At 46.4% G+C, this 17,553-nt stretch overlaps 1 protein-coding gene across 15 annotated transcripts in view; it reads left to right on the top strand.

Annotated features, from left to right (window-relative positions):
* Myt1l (myelin transcription factor 1 like) overlaps nucleotides 1-17,553 on the top strand; it is a 456,412-nt gene that overhangs the window by 393,561 nt on the left and 45,298 nt on the right. The gene's annotated exons all lie outside the window — the stretch shown is intronic.

Below are 17,553 nucleotides of genomic sequence, written 5' to 3'. Positions count from 1 at the left end.
TCTCTCTCCCTCTCTCTCTCTCTCCCCCATCTGCCTTTCATCAAAAAACTACATTCATAAAGACTCCCCAGATATATCTCTGAATGTGATATAACCCTCCACCCCCTATACACACCATCTGTGGCATCTGAGTTCTTCTCATGAAGGCAACAGAAGGGGACAGAAACCAGAGCCAAGGTCAGCATAGGTCCAAAGCCTAACTTGCTGCCTCAGCCTCCGGCTTGGCCACATTGGCCATGAAGACCTCATACATTATATCTATTTTCTAAGTCAGTGCCGGCAGCTTCTCCATAGGTCATTGTAGAGATCAAGCAAGTAGTGTTTACACAGTGCTCAGAATAGCACCTGGCATCCAGAATCATGTATACACATTCACTAAGTAACTGCTCATTAACACACAGAGAACCATCTAGAAGCCACAGGAGGAACAGGCCAAAAGAGCTCTAACATTGTTTGCAGGGAGGAGAGAAGAGGTATAAGGGAAAAATAACAAAGATCATTAACAAACTAAAATTTAACCTGATTCCAACACAACAAAATAAAATTTCTTACCTTTGAATCAAGATCAAAATATATCAAAGATAAAAGAATTTCATTTTCCTAATATGTCTTTTTCTCACTCTTGTCTAATATGGTACAATTTTTAAGTTCTTATGTCAGACTTGCAAATCAGGTTTAAAGTCATCAAATAAGCATGCCCATCAAATCCACCACAGTTCTAACCCTCACTGACACCCCACCCCAGATTCAGAAACATTTCCCAACTGGCATATTTTGATCAGCTCGATTCTTTGTCATTTCTTTATTTCTCAAGCTACTTTGAATTTTTTGCTTCATTTCTCTTCCTTTTTTGGATGACATGTGTTTTAGGATGAGAACATACTAGAAATGGAGGCCTTTTTATTCCCTTGTGGACCAGGGTGGATCAGAGCTCCTCTTTCCCAGGCAATGACAGAAAGAAACCCTCTCTTAAGATTCTTTTGCTAGAGCTTCCAAGCTAGATCTGACCTGGCTTTTTCAAGTGGTCTATTAGGCAAGAGAATAACTAGACTCTCAGGTTGGTGTTGGCACCTTCCAGAACCCAGCCCATCTTGGCTATTGTGTCGTTCCTTGTAGCAAGCGCACTTTGATTGTTCTAACTGTATGTCTCAATGGTGGGCGTCACTGCAGTGTCTGGGAGCTTTACTGCCAAGTTGATACATTTGCTAGCTTTTCCCTTCTCTCAAAATGGTGTGCTATCTACCAGCTCATTCAGTATGTACTTTCTTAAATGTCTGCTTTGTGCTGGGCCTGATAGCCCTGAAGGTTAGTCTGATATTGATGACAGAGACAGAGAGTGGCTTTCAAGGCATGTGATCCCAGTGGTGCAGCTAGCCCAGATGCTTGCAACCCTATGATGAAGGCTAAGGAGCCCAGAGATCCTGAACTTACCCTTGCTGACCACGGGGCTTTAGCAAATCACTGACATTTACTAAATTTAAATTTTCTTATCTAGAAAAAAAATAGCAATAAAACGTACCCCAGCTTCCCAAAGCTCTTGTGAGGTCAGACAGAATTGTGCTCTGTCTGGCCCTCTGCAGAGGCCAGTGGTTGCAACAAGACCAAGGTCAGCAGCAGGTGGGGCAGTATATGCCCATATTAATAGTCAACAGTAGGTGGTGTGTCTCGCCCTCAGTGAGCAAGTCAGAGCCACAAAGAACAATAGAGGTGCCTTGAAGACCCTCAGAAAGTCCATTATTTAGATGCAGAGAAAATCAGATGATATAAATATCCAAGCTGAAACCTCCATTCTACTCAGGCCAGATCTTTAATCTCAGCCATGTGCACACCACATATGGATCTATACATACACACTTGCAAGCATATGCCCCCACCTGTGCATACACATATTAGGGGTGCACATGCACCTACAGGCATGTACATATTACATACGCATACCATGTTCCACATATGAATATGTACATGCCCACAGAGGCATAGACATGCATGTCCACACACTACATATGCATGATATGCATACACACATGTGCCCACACCTTCACATGTATGTGCATCCCAGTCCAGAAGACTGAGCCTAGAGGGGCTCCACTGGCTGCTGAGAGGGTGGGCTGGGGCCCAGGTCTAAGGAGACACCCTCTCCCCACTGCCCTTTCTATCATGTTGTGTCCTGGCTCCTAGGCTGTTCTGAGGTGCAGCACAGGCAAACCTGTGGTCCTTCACCCAGCGACAGCACAAAACTCCACGGTGCTCGCTTTGAATGCGATGGAGGCACGATGGCTTGGAAAAGGGAAGTACAATAAACACAAGATTGTGGCCTGCATTTTGGACTTGAGCCCACCAGCTGAGCTCTGAATCAGGGACTCTCCCCTGGTGGTCTGTGACACAGTCTGATCTGCCTGGAGGACAGTCTCTTGGTCTAAAGGCCCCAAAGGCCATGATTCTGTGGAAGCCTGTGGGGCTGGGGTTCATGTCTGACACTGAAAGGTCTATGTGTCTATGTGTCCCGTTGCATAAAGAATTGTCTTGGCAGCCGGGCGTGGTGGCACACGCCTTTAATTCCAGCACTCGGGAGGCAGAGGTAGGAGGATCACTGTGAGTTCGAGGCCACCCTGAGACTACATAGTGAATTCCAGGTCAGGCTGGACTAGAGTGAAGCTCTGGGCATCTCCCACACCACCAAACATGACCCATAGACTGAGCTGAAGCCACCTCACTGAAAGGCTCCTGCCCTCCCTAGGGCACCAGGCCACCTGACCCTCAGGGCCCCTCTCCTCCCCCATCAGCCTTGCTCAGCACCTGGTGACTTGAACCAAGCTTTTCTTTTATGTTTCTTTTCCCCCTTGTATATCATAGAACCAGTCTGCACCACAGGGATGGCTGAGGAAAGAGGAAGCCAGGCAACCAGGTTGCCATAGCAACTCACTCCCCCTTCCTGCCTCCCTTTGCAGCCTCAGGGCAGGCCCAGCCTAGCACAATATGCACAGAAAAAGCAGGTTGTAGACCCTCCACTGCTGCAGCAGGAACCTCTGAAGCCTTCTCCATGTTGGCCATGCCTGTCTGCTCCGCGTGGGAAGGAGAGTCCAGGGCCCGCTGTCACCAGATGGGAGGGCTCCGTGTCCCCAAACCTTGTCCGCAGAAAATCCAGTCTCACAGGTTTTCTCCCGTTCTCCTTCCTTACTCCTTCCTTTCTTTTCTTCCTTCCTTTCCTTTTTCCTTCTTTCAAAAGTCAGCCCCAATTTAGCTTACATCTTCTCTTATAGCTTACAAAACAACAAAACATTTTTGAAATGGATCCTCCTCCAAAAAAAAAAAAAAACAAAAAACATGTTTTTGATGTCAGGTGTCAGGTAAGTGATGCTTCCATTAGAACTCACCCTGAATGGGTTCCTTCGCCCCATCCACTATCCCTCATCTTTTATCACCATCATCATCCGCTTGGCTTCTCAGAGCCACATTGAACAAAGCAGCCACATTTTGATAAAAATCTTCTTTCAAAAGCCATTAAAGGGCGAGTGAGTAAAGATCGAGAGTGTCGGTACCAAAATTCGCCAAAGCAGCAGACCCCATGACCCATTCTTTTATTTGGAACAGACCCCCGTGTTAATGGAGAACAGCTCATGCAGTGAAGGCAGCATATAGCAGAGGCCTGAGAGCAGATTTGCATTAATGAACATATCTATATTTAATCACAAAACTGTTATTAAACACAGACCCGGCAGCGAGCAGAAGCTGCAGAGGCCAATGCTACCCAAGCTCTCAAGGGTAACCCGTGAGTCCCTTTACCTTCCTGCTGAGCCCGTGAACTGAGCTGTCTTTGGCATACATCTTCTTTTCAGACAGAACTCACTTCCTTTCCACACCCTTAAGCACGTTTGTTGAATCTGAGTGGTTAGCAGTTCAGGATAACCTAGCAGATAGTGGGGTGAAATGGACTTGTGCTTGGTGATGGAGTACAGGAATAGACACTCTGGGCCCTGGATCCCAGAGGTCAGGACATGGAGCTCTGAGGCCCTGATGTGTGCCTTCCCCTAGGCTCTGAGAGCCCCTTCCCCCTCCCCCACTACCCACACTTCCTTAGCCCTGTGCCCAGAGTCTGGAGAGAGGCTCCCTGAACTTTTGCAGGCTGTGGTCCAGGCTTCCCTCCCTCCCACTGTGCTGCTCTGGCAGCAGGACCATCCTCTTCCCCCTTCTCCACCTGTATTCATCTTCTATCTCCATCGTCATCCCCAGGGGTGTCCATCCATTTAACTTCTATGTGTCCCGTTGCATAAAGAATTGTCTTCGTAGCCGGGCGTGGTGGCACATGCCTTTAATTCCAGCACTTGGGAGGCAGAGGTAGGAGGATCACTGTGAGTTCGAGGCCACCCTGAGACTACATAGTGAATTCCAGGTCAGCCTGGACTAGAGTGAAGCCCTACCTCGAAAAACCAAAAAACAAAACAAAAAAAAAAAAAAAAGAATTGTCTTGGGCCACACATTCAATCTAGGGCTGTCCAGTTAACACAAAGCCATAGCCTACAAGAGTATACATATGCTTATTTTGCATGACATTATGACATCATGTTGTCATCTCCAAAATCCATGCTCAAGAACCAGGCAATCAAATTACATAAAAACAATTGCCAAAAACTCATGTTTTCAGTAAGTTAACAATTTTGTGTTGTCTGCATTCACAGCTATCCTGGGCTGCATGCAGTCCACGAACCATAGATTAGACATCTCTGGAGAACCAGAGAGGGTCAGGGGCTCAGTAGCTGTGTCTGCAGGTCCCTTTTGTTCTACATAATGCCTTTGCCTTGTATCCCTTTCTTAGTCTCTGGTAAGAAGTAAATGTCTTTAGTAAAACACTTCTGTGTTCTGCTGCCTACTCCTTACCTGCGTGCTTACCTCCCTCCTTCCCGCTCCCTTCTCCCCATTAAGGCCACCTCAGCCCTATTGTTCTATATCCTAGATGCTTCATTTTGTGCTTATCATCTCCTGTGATACACACACACATACACACACACACACATACACAAACACACACATACACAAACACACATACGCACTAGCATGGTGGGTATGACCTTGACTCTTATGCTGGATAGCTAAGTTCAAAACCCACTTCTTACCTCAAGCAGATCAGTGCACATTGCTGAGTGCATTCCTTCAGGGTTGAATACAGTGGACTCTTGGTCAGGGGATGCGAGAGTGTGGGAAGTGGGTAGGATGGTGACTGTGGCTCTATGTGGCTGGTGCACCCACTGGGTACCCTGTGCAAGAGAGGGAGAGGGGAGAAGGGTTTGCAGTGGGGCTGTCTCTTCTGATTGTCCTTGATCATGAGCATCTTACCACCCAGGGAACCCAGGGAACCTAGCTGGGCTCTGACCAATTACCTAAGCCTCCTCAAGCAAGGCTAACAGCTGCAGGGAGCAGAGGCCTCTCCTCTTATGGAAACTACCCTTGGTGTTGTTCTGTGGTCCCAACAAGGGTGATGGCATGCTGGTGGATATTATTTTTCCAATTTCATGGATGAAAAACTAACACTTGCAAAAGTTAAGGAATTCCACACTGAGTTTAGAGCTTCAATTCTAAGTGGACCTGGCTGGGGGATGCCAGTACTTCTATGGTGCTCTGATCTCTGCAGGGTCACCAGGACCCATGAGGATGAGTAAAATAGTCAGCTGAGGACGATGAGCTGTGATGAACAGGCAAGTCTGACAGCCGGCCAGCAACATGGCTCTGGAGGGCATATTCTACTTTCCCGAACCTTCCTCAAAGCAAGAGGTGAACCTTTGAGCCCAGTCAAACCATGAGTTAGACACCAGGAGCCCAGCCAGGATCCAGTGAGACACTCTCACTGATTACTAAGGGGAGCTGGTCTTTATTCCTGCATCTTCTGTAAAGGTGGCCTTGGGTCAGCTCTTGGGACTCCAAAGCAAGAGCCTCCAGCAGAAATCCAGTGAGAGCTCTCAGTGGACAGAAAGCTGCAACCAAAACAGAGTAAGGCTGGGTTATAAAGGGGAAAGCTATTCTGTGACCTGAGCTCCCTAGAATCCAGCTGAGAGCAACAAGGACAGCTGGACATGCCCCACCGAATGCTAAGACTGAAATCAGCCTGCACTTTAGAGCAGGTCTCTCAGTCTTGCCCCTTGCTCACTGGTCAGGAAAGAGGACCATGATATCTGCCCAGTCCTGTAGGATGCTAAGTCCCAGTGGGGAGGGGCTCATCACCTCCTCTTAGAGACCCTGAATGCTGGTGTGGCAGGAGGAGTGGCGCTTAGTAAGGATGATCACCACTCGGCCCTGTCCACATGGAACAGTAAAGGACAGATAGACACAACTTCAAGTGCGTGCAGTTGGAGACCAGAACAGAATACCACAGAGGAGGAAAGAAGCTTAACATGAGGACCTTTAAAGGGTGCTCACTGGAGTAAGGTGTGACAGGGAGGGGCAGAGGCACACAGGATACCCTGAGCTTGCAGAGAGCTGAGGAGGTTGGAAAGAAAGTAGAGAACACAGGGCATGGGAGGGTGGAACTGTGGCTCAGGAGACAGCTATATTATATGGAGAAGGTTCGCGCGACCTGTTCTGCTTATCTTTGGGACTCCTGGGTCCTCTAGCTCACCTCCCCTCATGACAGCTATCTTCCAAATGTTGGCAAAAGGCTATCATTCACATCCATTCTGAGATACATCAGAGCCTCCTGAACCCCTAAGACATGACACCACCTCCCACAAAATGATATGGGCTGTGATCAGCTGCCCCAGGCTGTTAACACACATGGAACCCCAGCCAGGGAGGTCTTTGAGGTCACCAGTAGGTATTGCTCCAATCTGCCCCGTGAAGGTCCCACCCTTCTTTGTGGCCATGTGCTGGCATGCCTCCAGGATGACCAGCACACTCCTCGTTACTCAGGCATAGTCAGAAGGTTCTTCTGAAGGGCCCAGCCCTTGTGAGAGCTTGATAGGAGGTCTCCTACTCCTCCTAAGATCAGCCTTCCAGAGATAGATGGCAGTAACTTTGCTCTCTTTGAGTCTTAATTCTCTGAAATATCTACAATTCGTTTTTGCCCACAAATGACATGACTGCATAGCAAGCTGGCTAAGTGGAATTGGCCTTCATTCCTTCAATGTCTGTAGAGGTGCCCTGAGCTCCTTCCTGGCCATTTTGAAGTATGGTTGTGCACGTTGCTTTCAACAGGGGGCTTGGGCAGTTGAGCTGCCTTGACTCTTCAGTCTTGCTGGCCTTTTCATGGGGAAAAGTGTCCAGCACAGGGCACAATCTTAAGGCCTGGTGTCTGTGACCTTTCCTTCCCTCTCAACTCATCACAGTTTACTTTCATTGTATTCTTCTAAACACATCTCTCTTTCATTCAATCCATTTTCCAACTTTCTTTTTCAAACAAATTCCAGATGAGAACGGCTTGGGCTTCTTTTCAAGCCCAGCAATAGAATGAACCTTCTTTCATGCATCTTTTGTTCATCCTCCCGTAGCATTAGGAAGGTCACAGCAGCCCATCCACACTCAGGTCTCCAAAATTAGTGATGTTTTGTCAAGACTGACTCAGACGTTGGGAATACGTAAGGAAAGATTCCTATTTTTCTCTCCAAGAGGTCAGAGCAGGGAATGAACTCAAAAATAAGGGCTATCACTAGGCACAGCACAGATGTGCATTATTCACAGAAAGCCCACAGCACCCTCCTCTCAACACTGTATCCCCTTCCTTCCTCTGTTATTCTTCCCTAACTCACCCCTTACTATTCCTTGTTCTGGACTTTTTCTTCCTTCTGAACACTCAGACAGTGGGGCACACCTCACTGATTCCAGGGTGAGAATGGAGTAGGCATGGAAGATGCCCTGCCCTAGTCCACATCTCTGGCTGAACCTCATGCACAGCAAAGGGATCATGGGAACTGGGTACAGTTTAATTGGTAGAAACTATTGCTGGCTGTTGATTACAAGTCACAAATTATTCCCCTTTCTCTCTTAATCTCCCAACTCTATAAGCCCTGGAAGGTCTGTAGGAATCAGTGAGTGAAAAATACAAATATATGAACCTCTTGAAGTGAGTATCCAGCCCATCTTCATGTGGGAAACAGGGTCTGCTTATAGTCCAGTGTGGTGGCATATGCCTCTTTTCCCAGCACTGGAAAGGCTGAGTCAGGAAGCTCCTGAGTTCAAGGCCAGCCTGGTCTGCAAGCAAGACTCTACCTTGAAAAACAGCAAAACAAAACAACAAAAAGTCTACTCACAGAAAAGTACTGGAGGAGAAAAGAGGAATGGAGAAGAAAGAGGTGAGGAGAGGAGAGAATAGGAGAGGCAAAGGGAGAAGAGGGGAAAGGAGGAGAGGAAAAGAAAAACTTTGTTAGCAGCTGTCTCGCTGCTGTTGGACCCTAAATAAGATGCATAAATTACTTGCATCTCTGTCCTTGCCTGAAAAATAGGATGTTTGGTTAATTCATTTCTAATATTTCTTACAACTTAAGTCTCTGAGATCCTTGAGTTGACCAAAAACAAATTTTCCTGAGACTATGGAAAAAGGCAAATTGTATAAGAAGAAAAGCTTCTTTTTTTCAGGATAAGAGACTCAATGAGGGGAAATTAACTGAAAATCAGACCAATAAAACCAAGAGGAGAGGAGTGAGAGGCAAGATCCGGGAGGAAAACGGGGAGTAGCCTAGGGTGTGAGCAAGCCAGGGTGCACAGGCTGCAGTGCAGTGTGGGGTCCTCAAGCTAACAGAATACCAAATGTTCTCTGTGAGAGGCAGGAGAATGGCTGCAGAGAATAAGGGATCCTGCTCAAGCATGGTGGCCCTTGCCCGTACTCCCAGCACTCAGAGATGGAACCAGGAGGATTTGGGATTGGAGGCTAGTTTTGGCTGCATAGCTAGCAAAACCCTATTGCCAAAAACCCCAGATAAATAAATAAATGTTCCATGGATGTAACAAACATAGGAAAATGGGCAGGTAAAACACAACTAATAATACTAAAGAATAACAACAACATCTCAGCCAGAAAGAAAACTCGCATACCTCCCCAACAGGCAGCTCTGTCCTCCTGCTACTGTCCTGGACATTCGGTCTCCCCTGCGTTAGCATTCAGAACTGACCGGTTTTTAAATGACAGAAACTCCTTTTGCATTTAGCTGAACAGCAATATTGTCATCCATAGAGAGAAATGGAACTGACTTTCTGTGTCACTGTGGGTTTGGATGGCCTGAGAAGTCACCAGGCAGCCAGCTTGTCTCCCCTAAAATCTGTGTCCGAGTCTGAAGGCCCATCTCTCTGATGCTCTGGGCCTCGAAGTCCTCCGGTTAAGAACCGTGTCTGAGCTGATGGCAGCCAGGCCTGGTCCTCTCCACCTCCCTCAAGCTGCTGTGAGCTGTGTGGGCATGTGTGTGTGTGTACTCTTGACTGCGGCCACAGTGGAAGAGCACTGTGGGTGGGTTAGTCTGTCTGGAATGCAATCCACTTGTTCATGGTTGAGAACATGGGTGTTGAGCAGACTTTGCAAGGGATCCCCGCCCCTCCCTTCCTGTACCTCTTAATGTATTTCAATATAAGGAAGCCATTAGATGTTTGACAGGTCTTTTTGGATATGCTCACGAGTGCTTTTCACTCCATTTGTGAGAACATTTCTGGGCCATCCAATGCTGGATTGAGTAGACTAGTCATGGTTGTACTTAGACACAACACCCATTCTGAGCCTGTGGCCAGAAAGAGGTCCATTCCAACAACCGGCCTAGGAAACTTGAAAGTGGCCTCCCATCCCACATAAATGGATCTGACTTAGTGCTCAGTGTGACCAACTGAAGGTGAGTACTTCTATCTAGGTCTGGCCCCCACCTTCCAGCTCTGGATGAAAGCCCTTTGCATGTCAGATGAGGAACCCCCCGCACCGTGAGCATTGTGGTGGATGCTCCGTGCTGACTGCGCGAGGGTGACAGGTCAGGAATGGTGGTTTCTGTTGCCTTGAGCCCGCTGCACTAGTCACCTTTTGTATTTTTTTTTTGCATGGGTTCTGACTGCGGCTGCCCCGCCTCTTGTTTAGCTGCCCCTGCTGCTGGACGTGCATGTGCTCTGGCAGCAGTTTCCCATGGACACATCCCGTTAAGTGAATGGGACATCAGGATGTGCTAGGTACGTGCTGCCACACTGACAGGAGCCCACTGCTGATGGACCTGGGACGCCCTCCAGCCCGTGCAGCAGGTCACAGTGTTGGCACCAAGGGATCCGAGTTAGGCGTCCACCCCCAGACTACAAGGACAGCATGATCCACAGAGATGATGTTCAAGTTGAGACTTGTAGCTGCATGACTGAAACGTAAGAACCCAGAGCTGCATGCGGCATGCCAGTACGCTGCCATGCAGCCCAGGTGCCGCCCACGGACTGCTCCTGAGCTCCAGTGGCAGAAATGAGCCTGATGCAGAGCTGGGCTTCTGGTCAGCTCCATGGTGGGTCCCGTATCCTTGAACACCAACTGCTGGTGCAGGACACACCCTCCATGGGCACTGTGGGCCACCAGAGTGGGGAGGGAGGGGCTGAAGGCAAAACTTACCTGGTGCATGTCAGAGGCCACCCCAGCGCTGACAGCAGGCATGTGATCCCCAACATCAACAATAAGCTGCCTTCTAGAAATGCCTGTGATTCAAATAAACTTTGTAGACTGCCATGTGTCTTCTGGCTAGGATGCTTAGTCAGTGCTATTTAGCAACGTGTGGGCCAATGAAGGAAAGCGTCTACTATGGTGATCTCATAGAATTATTTCCCACATTTTATCTATGCTTAGTCTATGATGTTCCAACAACCTGTGGCACTCGATGCAGCGATATTCCATACAGGCCTGTAGCTTAGGAGCAGTAGGCTATAGCACGCATGTGCCCCACAGCCTCAGCCTTGTTTCAGGCTCAACCATCAGATCTGTCTCTGTGATGCTTGTTCAGTAGCAGACCACCTCTCAGAACAGGTCCCCGAGTTCAGAGACCACTGTGCTGGGTATCAGGGAGCCTTAGCTGCAGTACCTATCACATAGATACCCATTCGACCCACGAGAGCTGCACAGCTCCCTGGAGCCTATGACCCATGTAACCAGAACTTTGAGTCTCACTTCTACAATGACACTTCTGCTTTCTGAGCACCAGAGGCCTAATCCACTCAGACACCTAACCTGGAAATCATGTTAAGGAAATTTTTTTTTTAATTATTTTCTATTTCTTGGTTTGGTTTTGAGTGGAAAACTTATAAAGGAACGTGCTTGGGACATAAAAGTAGGTATTTTGTTTTTCATGTTACCTCCATCCAAAAGCAAGCCTCCCATCCAAGCAAGTCCACTTGGTACTTTGGAATCTGAGAGATTTCATGACTCCCAAGTCCTCATCTTCACACTGTGGAAGCCCCTCACCTGTCTCTGGGGTTTCAGAACAGAATGGAAGCCCTTCAATCTCCCAGGGTGGAGGCAAATACCACAATCTTCCCGTCTGGACCCTCTGTGCAGGTTTAGGGAGATGCAGCCTCCGCCCAGGGCCTGTGCTTGTTGGCACAACTGTATAGTCAGCATGTTTAAATAGCAAGACACCAACTCCTTCCTTTCCTGAGGGAAGCTTTCGGAAAGAAAGGCCAGAAATAAGGTGGGGCCTAGAGCTCCTGGTGTAACTGGGAGAAGGGCTCTACTGGGGTAGGACACCTTAGGAGGTGGTTGGGGAGACATCTAGCCCCAGTGCCAGATTCACCAAGTGCTATATTAGGCCCAAACAAGGTTGTAAAGATGCACACCTAAGGTGAGATTGCAAAGAAAGAAAATGATCAAACCTTACAAATTGAAAATCAACTTATAAGACGGTGTCTTTCCTTGAGGTTTAAGAAACACACTTAACCAACTGACCAGAAGCTGTGTATATTTCTGATAAGTAACTGGTTTCTTTCTGTTTGTGGAAAAAATGCAGAGTTGTAGCACAAGAATGAGCGTGTGTTAAACATTCATTTCAAAGTGCCTCTATTTTTTTTTTCTTTCTCCAGATTTCTTTATTGTTTTCCAATTATAGAAAGAAACAATCAAAATTAAGTTTGCCTTTAGAACCATATTTATTTAGAAGAAATCTTTTTAATTGGAATTTTTCTATAATTGGGATAAAAGTTGATTCTTTTGGCCAGAATCCTCATTTTATAGATGTGTTTTAAAAATGTCTGATTTTGCATTTTTTTTTACTTATTTTCAATTTGAGGTCACTAAACAAAGAGTATGGTTTTAAAAATGTGTTTTGTGCTTTATTTAGATAGGCTGTCATGAAATAGGGACAAATGAGGCTATAAAAAAGTACTCTTGTGAAATTCTTCAAAACACTAAAGAACATCTGCCCCACATAGAATGCTATCAATCCAAACATCCTGTCTTTTCTGGACATTTTGGCTCCAAATCATAGTGTGTGTGAAAGTCTTCAACCCAAAGTGACCAGTCATGGACACTGCAAGTCCAGACAGAGTTCGCCAGGGAGGCAGTGTATGTCACCTTTGTTCATAGGATTGATTGTTTTGAATAAGCAATTGCCTCTATTCTGTGATAATTAATGTGTCATTTCATGATATTTTATGCACTGATTTGGGGCCTCCACTGCATGAGTAAGGGCTCTGTCTTACCCAGCAGGAGTGCCAGGTTATGCCCCAGACACACACTGCTCACATAATTTTAGGGACTTTCACCTGAGGGGGTCTTACCCTCTGTCTGTCACTGTGACTCTCTTTTCCAAGCAGATGGAGTACAGAACAGCTGACCCATGATAACCCATATTGTGTCCAACAAACACACGTGAGCTTATGCAACCTCTGCAAAACAAATTTCAGGGTGCTGGTTGTATCCTGGACACCTCCCCGGGAAGTTTCTGGGCCAGTATTGTGCATGGCCTTGGTTTGATGTGTGTCCCCATGACACACCATGAGCAGTAAATTGTCTTTAGCTGTGTGCACTCATTTAAGCAGAAGATGCACCCATCATGAAGACTGTCACATATTACATTTCTTAACATAATTTTGAACAATGACTTAATCCAAATAACATGTCTCTTTAAAGGAGAGGGGGTGTGATGACAATATAGAAGATGCATTTATAAGACACTTGTGAATAATTAACCAATAAGGCAACTTCAGTCAGGGGATGTAACTGTTGCCACACTAGAACCCTATCTCCAGGCTATGGTTCTATAGAGAAGAGGACACCCACAGAGTTGTGTGATAAGTCTGTGTCTGCTGAGAAAACCCCAAGGCAAACTTGAGGTGTGCTGACCATCCTGTCTTTGTGACATGTGCCAATGTAGAATCCTTTGGTTTCATGATCACATGTTTCAATGCACCAGCAGCAGATTCTTTTATGATGCTAGAGGAAGTAGCCTACACCCTCTGAGTAGCTGTGGCCAGTGGCAATTCTTACCAACATCCAGCATTTCTTTTTTTTTCTTTTCTTTTTTTTTTAAATTTTTTTGTTTTTATTTATTTATTTGAGATAGAGAGAGGGAGAGAATGGGCACACCAGGGCTTCCAGCCACTGCAAATGTACTCCAGACGTGTGCGCCCCCTTGTACATCTGGCTAACCTGGGTCCTGGGGAATCAAGCCTCGAACCGGGGTCCTTAGGCTTCACAGGCAAGCGCTTAACCGCTAAGCCATCTCTCCAGCCCAACATCCAGCATTTCGTCAAGGGTAAAGCATAAAAAGAAATGCAGGAGGTAGAGGGACCAGGGCCTCAGAATCCACTGTTTTCTGGTGTCAGGTCTGTTGCAAAAGGCTGCACCCCCAGGTCAAAATGCACGGGCTGTAAGGACTCCCGAATTATTATTTTTTTCTTAAATTTTGCATGAGTCTCTATCTCTCAAATTAAGCACTATTTAAAGTATCGTAATATGATATTTCCATCAATATTTTTCAATGTTTATACAAAACCAATTTTCCTAGCCAGATAACAATAGGTTATCCCCAAAATTATGCTCTCTTAATATCATAGACACCAAACTAAGGTATAGCAAGATCAGGAGATCAGTTTTTGCCTTGAATAGTTCTGTGAGTCAGTAAGTAAAGATTGTGAGATTACTTATTCATCATTTCCTCTCTCTGGGTGTCTTTACCCATAATATCTTCAGAGAAGAAAAAAATATATATATCAATAAAGCAAAACGTTTTCTTTAAGAAACTTTACATAGCTTAAAATAGCCCAGGTGCCGTTGTCCATGGCAACTATTAGGAAAGCAAGAAGGGCCATTGAGCAGTGTCCTTTAAAACGTCCCTCTGCTGGCCTAGAGCACTTCAGTGTTGAGAGCCTGTTAGCTCCCCCAAGGGAGCTGAGGGCCGTTTCCATGGAAACTCAGCCCATCTCTCCGGCAGTTTCAAAACCCAAGCTGTGTGCTCATGCTGCCTCTGATGCTATCCTAGGGATGTGGATTGTCCCACGTGGGCCTCCTTTCCTGGAGGAGAGTCAATTGCACACCCCTCCTACCATCAAGGCCTGGCAGCAGACAGGCCTGAGAGGCAGTTACTTTTTAGATGAATAATCGCTCCCACATTCAAGGCTGCAGAAAATTGTGGTTTTGAATGTTAAGATGCCTTAAAGCTGGAAAATTTGTATGTAAATCTAAAAGTTTTTAAAAGCCTTAAGGCCTTGAGTCAAGGTAAGGATGAATGTGAGCTTCTGGGAGAGCAGTTGAAGCTTTATGGAGCTGCCTTTCATAGCCCAGAGGCGCCACCTACGGGTGGGGATTGGCAGCACGCCAACAGGTCTGAGCTCCATGCAGAGCTACTGATGAAGACCTGACAGGCCATTATCCCTACACAGTGAAGGACAGGGGCGCCTGCTGCTGCCTCCCTTCCTGTGGAAAGATGCCTTCAGCCCCACAGCACGGCCTGCTGGCTGCGAGTGGTCCCCACAGGCACAAGAGGCAGAGCAGTTAGTACAGACTTCACCTGGCCAGGTTCTGGAGTGTGGCCATTCCCCAGCCACACTCACACAGTGAAAACTCTGAAAATGGGCAAAATCCTTTGCTTTATTTTTTTTCTAGCCTTATGGTAGAAAGAGGGCATTTTTATACTTTGTGTGTGTGTGTTATTTGAAAGAGAGAGAGTGAGAATGGGTGCACCAGGGCCTCTTGCTGCTGCAAACTATAGACACATGTGCAACCTTGTGCATCTGGCTTTATTTATATGGGTACTGGAGAATTGAACCCAGCCCAGAAAGCTTTGCAAGCAAACACCTTTAACAGCTGAGCCTTTAATAGATGAGTTATACCCTTGTAAAAGATAAGGTAGGATACTTTAAAATGTGTGTGTGTGTGTGTGTGTGTGTGTGTGTGTGTGTGTGCGTGCCCCTCAAGAGAAAGCAGTAAGATGATTTTCATTGTATTGTCTTGTTTCTTGATAATAATGCCTCATTTTCATCTTGAGGAAAAATATAGAAAATTATATCCTCAAAAGACAAAAGGCATGAAAACTATTTATTCATATCAAAATGAGCAAATTTTAAGTTAAATTTCATTAAACATTTAAATTCAAAAGAGTTTAAAAATCTTTGTCTGGCCGGGCATGGTGGCACATGTCTTTAATCCCAGCCCTTGGGAGGCAGAGGTAGGAGGATCTCTGTGAGTGAGTTCAAGGCTACCCAGAGACAATGTAATGAATTCCAGGTCAGCCTGAGCTAGACTGAGACCCTACCTTGAAAAAACAAAAATTAAAATTAAAAAAAAAAAACATCTTTTCCCTAGCTCAAAAAATAAGGCCAACTGTATATTATTAGCTGGTTGGAAACACTGCATTTGATATATTTTCAAAACAGAAACTATCAAGAAGACCAGACTCTCTCAGAATGGCCTAAGACTTCCAAGGTTCCCTCCTTGTAAAATTCTTCCCTCGCAAGAATGAGGATCCCTATAACCCAAAGTTAGGTTTAATGGCATGACTCAAACACCAGGTGGAGACAGGAAGATCCCTGGGTCTACCTGTGAAGCCAGGCTAGCCTCCTTGGCAAGTACTAGCCAATGAGAACCCTTGTCTCTGTCCTCCATACATACCCACACATGTGTCTTCCCCCTCCCCCACCACACACACGATGCCCTGTATGACTGTGACTGATGGGATGAGACTGATCATCTAAAGTGAGCTGCTTCTCAGCCGGGCGTGGTGGCACACGCCTTTAATCCCAGCACTCGGGAGGCAGAAGTAGGAGGATTGCCGTGAGTTAGAGGCGACACTGAGACTCCATAGTGAATTCCAGGTCAGTCTGGGCCAGAGTGAGACCCTACCTCGAAAAAAAATAAAATAAAATAAAATAAAGTGAGCTGCTTCTCTCACCCACTGAGTTACTAAAAAATACCTACTTAGCCTTGACAGGTCTGATAATAGGACAGGAAGTGTAAACCAACATCGCTACACTGACCACCCAGGTTTCCACTCCAGACTGGAGCTACTGCTGACACATGCCGCTCTTCAAAATGCACAACCTCATTCCGCTGCCTATTCAGAGGTCCAACAGCTAAGGTGGCTGGGTGGACAAAAAGGCAAAGCAGAAGCCCCACCTCCCAGCCATCAGTTGGCTTTGCTTCCCTCACAGCACAAGCTGAAACTTAAACTTTTCCCTGATAAACAATATAGAAACTATCAATAAAAATGAGAAAACTTTCTAAATGATGAAAATTGCTTTATGCATCCAAGTGTGAAAATATAATATTCACACACACATGAACTTTGTTCCGTTTCCTGTGTGTCCAGCCTGCTCCTTGACACAGTCATCTGACCTGGAGAAGGCCCATCCTTAACTGTACCCTCTCAGTGTAACAACCAGCCCCTGGGCACAGCCCCTCCCTGAGCCAAGGCATCTAAGATCTTCAGGAGCAAAGTGCATCTGCTAACTGCTGCCATGTGTGACCTTGTCCTTGGCCTGAGTTTAGGTACTCACTGGAAAGGGATAGACACACAAGACCAGGAAGCAATTTGCTAGCTCAATCACTGTGTGCTTGTTGGTCAATGGAACAAGAACTTTTTTCTTAATTTCTGCCCTTTAATTTTTTTCCTTGTCGTGGTAAAAAGGAAGGAAACAACTTTAAGAGGTGTCTTTGCAATACTGTCTGTTTACTTCGTAGGATGGCATTGATAATAAGTGCCATGGAGAGCAATCATTATGAAACCCTTCAAAAGCAATTCTCTCCTAGAGCCTTGAGAGCATGACTTCAGAAGACAGATGAATTCCCTTCTTCCTATCAGTTTAAACAGACACAGTGGAGAGGCTGGCCTGCGCTCCCTGGCTCCGCGCATGCATCCCCATCTCCTACACTGCACCCAAGCAGGAAAGGTGACAGACTTTCAGTTGGTGCAGGTGTCCTGAGTGTTCGGTAGCTGGAGGATGGGGGTCCTGACCACACAGCACTGGTATGGACTTCTGCATTCCCTGGACCCTGAGTTCCCCCAGACTGGCTGGTGCTGTGAGGAGCTGTGCAGGGAACTCTGTTCAAGGCTGGATCGAATTAGCCCATACTCTCAGCCACGGTGTACATCTTTCCACCCGTGTGGCTTGCGTGGTGTGTGGATTCCGGTGCTGACGAGC

This window comes from Jaculus jaculus, chromosome 2, assembly GCF_020740685.1.
Source record: "Jaculus jaculus isolate mJacJac1 chromosome 2, mJacJac1.mat.Y.cur, whole genome shotgun sequence".
NCBI classification, from domain to species: Eukaryota; Metazoa; Chordata; class Mammalia; order Rodentia; family Dipodidae; genus Jaculus; species Jaculus jaculus.
Note: the sequence above shows the minus strand (reverse complement) of the source record. Positions and strands in the feature narration are given on the sequence as shown.